Source organism: Neomonachus schauinslandi, chromosome 13, assembly GCF_002201575.2.
Source record: "Neomonachus schauinslandi chromosome 13, ASM220157v2, whole genome shotgun sequence".
In the NCBI taxonomy this organism is placed as follows: domain Eukaryota; kingdom Metazoa; phylum Chordata; class Mammalia; order Carnivora; family Phocidae; genus Neomonachus; species Neomonachus schauinslandi.
Window position 1 is genome coordinate 17,482,476 of NC_058415.1, and position 3,533 is coordinate 17,486,008.

At 41.6% G+C, this 3,533-nt stretch overlaps 1 pseudogene; it reads right to left on the reverse strand.

Moving 5' to 3' along the window:
* Window positions 1–1,670: 1,670 nt before the first annotated feature.
* On the reverse strand, window positions 1,671–3,098 carry LOC110579728 (annotated as a pseudogene).
* Between the last annotated feature and the right edge of the window lie 435 nt (window positions 3,099–3,533).

The following is a 3,533-nucleotide window of genomic DNA, read 5'->3' on the forward strand; positions in this document are numbered from 1 at the left end:
AAAGGAAAAACATTGAATGCAGAACATGAGGGATGTACCAAATGCAAACCCCTCTAAGATTAGATTGCCAGAGTTCAGTTTGCTACTGGTCACTTTTTTCCTAGTTGTTTATTTATTAATATTAAGATATAATTTACATACAGCAAAATTACCCAGTATTAGTGTATGGTTTGGCAAATTTTGAAAACATACAATCATATAACCATAACCAAAATCAAGATAGACCACAGTTCCATCAAAATTATACATATATTAGGTGCACATAAAGTCCTTCAACTGACGTTCACTATTTTTCAGATGTTTTCCTTTCCATGTTTCACTTTGGGTTGTTTCTATGGCTGTATCTTTAAATTCACAGATATTTTCTAGTATATTTAATCCCATCCTGTGTATGATTCATCTCAAACTTTGGGCTTTCCTTTTTTTTCTCAATTTAAATTCAATTAATTAACGTATAAAGTGTTACTAGTTTCAGAGGTAGAGGTCAGTGATAGATCAGTCTCATATAACACCCAGTGCTCATTATATTACGTGCTCTCCTTAATGTCCATCACCCAGTCACCCCATCCCCCCACACCCCTTGCCTCCAGCCACCCTCAGTCTGTTTCCTATGATTAAGACTCTCTTACAGTTTGTCTACCTCTCTGACTTTGTCTTGTTTTATTTTTTCCTCTCTTCCCCTATGATCCTCTATTTTGTTTCTTAAATTTCACATATGAGTGAGATCATATGATAATTGTCTTTCTCTGATTGACTTATTTCGCTTAGCATGATACCCTCTAGTTCCATCCACGTCATTGCAAATGGCAAGATTTCATTTTTTGATGGCTGGGTCATATTCCATTGTGTATGTGTATATATATATATATATATATGTATACACACACACACACATCACATCTTCTTTATCCATTCATCTGTCGATGGACATCTGGGCTCTTTTTATAGTTTGGTTATTGTGGACATTGCTGCTATAAACTTTGGGGTGCAGGTGCCCCTTCGGATCACTACATTTGTATCTTTGGGTAAATACCCAGTAGTGCAATTGCTGGGTCATAGAGTAGCTCCATTTTCAAACTTCATGTTTTTCATACCTCAAGTTAAATTTGTATTTTTTAAAAAGATCTTATATACATCTCCTTACCATGCTTACATTTTCTCTACCTTCTTGGTATATAAGTTATAGTTGTAGTAAATGTTTTAATGTACTTGTTACTAATTCTATCGTCTTCTTTATTTATGGGTCAGTTTTGATAAGCTAATTTTTCTTCTCATTATGGGTCACATTTTCCTGCTTTGAATGATTGATAATATTTGACTGAATGCCAGATGTTTTTAATTTTACCTTCTTGGGTGCTGGATATTCTTTTATTTAAAGACATACCCATGGACTTGGTGCTGGGATCCATATAAGTCACTTCGAAATTCCTGAAACTTTTTGAGGCTTTCTTTTTGGGGGGGGGAGGAGGATACAGTATGCTTTATTGATGGTACATCACAAGGTAGAGCTCCTCAAGCCCCTCCTCTTTTTCAGGAGTTCTGGGATGGAAACTGTGTAGAGGTCATGCGATTCTCAGTGTGTTGGGGAATGAGTTGGGGCAAGGACTCCCCAGCAGCTGAGGGCTTCTCTCTTTCTCTTGCTTTTGCTGGGGCTGGTGGTCTGGGGACTCTTACTCCTTGGAGGCCATGTGGACCATTAGGCCCACCACCCAGTTGCTATAGCCAAATTCATTGTCATACCTGGAAATGAGCTTGACAAAGTGGTCATTGAGGACAATGCCAGCCCCAGCATCAAAGGTGGAAGAGTGGGTGTCAGGTCCTCAGTGTAGCTCAAGATGCCCTTGAGGGGGGGCCCTTCAATGCCAGCTTCATTGCCTTCTTGATGTCATCATATTTGGCAACTTTCTCCAGGTGGCCGGTCAGATCCACGACTGACGCGTTGGGTGTGGGAACACAGAAGGCCATGCCAGTGAGCTTCCCATTCAGCTCAGGGATGACCTTGTCTATAGCCTTGGCGGTGCCAGTAGAAGCAGGGATGATGTTCTGGGCAGCCCTTCAGCCATCATGTTGAGGCTTGCTCTTTAAGCTTTATAGAGTGGGAGCAGAGGAACCGTTATCATAGGGCAGATTATGCCCCACTATTAAGGTGATAGCCTCCTGAGCACTCTGCCCAACATCCCATGAGCCACGAGGTTTGTCCACTCTGGCGGCAGGAGCAGGATCTATCCCAGATCTGTGTAAGCTCCAGGATGTCCCCACCTGCAAATTTTCTGGTAGTTTTTCCCCTGGCCTCATATAGTTTCCTCACACACATAAACTGGTTAGTATGACGATGTGCAGAGTTCACTCTCCTCACCGTTCTCTGCTCTCTGGTACCCGAGCTACAAACCTTAGCTGCCTGGACCTTCAGAAATGCCTTCTCAATCTCCCAACTCAGAGGGACCTCAAGACTACTTGGGTTTTCCTTTCCCTAAGTGGGACCAGGATACTGTCTCCAAGCAGCAAGCTGGGGTAAAAACACAACTCCCCTTCCTTGTCTCCTCTCTCTCTCAGAGACCACTGCACTACCCCATGTGCTGTCTAATGTCTGAAAAACATTTTTCTTAGATTTGTCTGGCTATTTATTTCTTAAGAGTGTGCATTCAGGAAGGGAATAGAAATCCAGTCCTCCTTATTCCATCTTGGCAGGAAGCAGGTCATTGGTCTCTTTTCGATTTTCCCAGCCTCTTGTTCAGCCACTCATGAGGGGATTCTTCAAATGTCTCTTCTTCCTTTCTTCCCCTCACAATGCCAGCTTCAGATTTCCTTCCTGGTCATATCGTCTCTAGTTCGTAAATAAATAGGCAATGGGAATAACTTTATTATTTTATTTCTAGTCAATAACCATGGGTAATTCACTTTTTCAATTGATCTATGTTGCTTATAAATCGCTGCATCAGCCCCTACTCCAGTTTCGTATTGATTTCTGGCACAAATGCACAACTCTGCGAGCTGCCTGCCTGTCTTGGGTCCTGCTGTGCTCCTAGTGTTTGAACTTGCTTCTTGATGCCACCTGCTGTCCCGTTCATCTCCAGGGGCTTTATATTGCTCACATTCATCCAGATTCATTCAAGAGTTATTCTGGAGCACCCACTAGTCCTGTGTTAGACCCTGGGAGCACAGATGTGAGCAAAGAAGCCATTGCTCCTATCTTCATGAACTTGACTCTATAATAAAGGGCATAAACTGTAATCAAATATTCATATGTATATCTATAAGAATATGACTCTAAAGACTTGAAAATGCTGGGTAAAATTGTTTTTCAAACAATTCTTTTTAAAACCATAGCTGAGTAGCTAATAAAGAGAAAAAAATGACAGGTTTGATATAAAAATGGTAGAATTGCTCTGAAAGAAGCTATCATGGGCATCAAGGTCTGCATCCCTACTGTCCCCAAAACTGGTTTTCAACAGGCCACAGGTGAGAGGGGGACAGGAAACACATCTGGAGGTCAAGAAGGAACTCCAGGTTAGAAGCTTTACAGAGAGTGGACC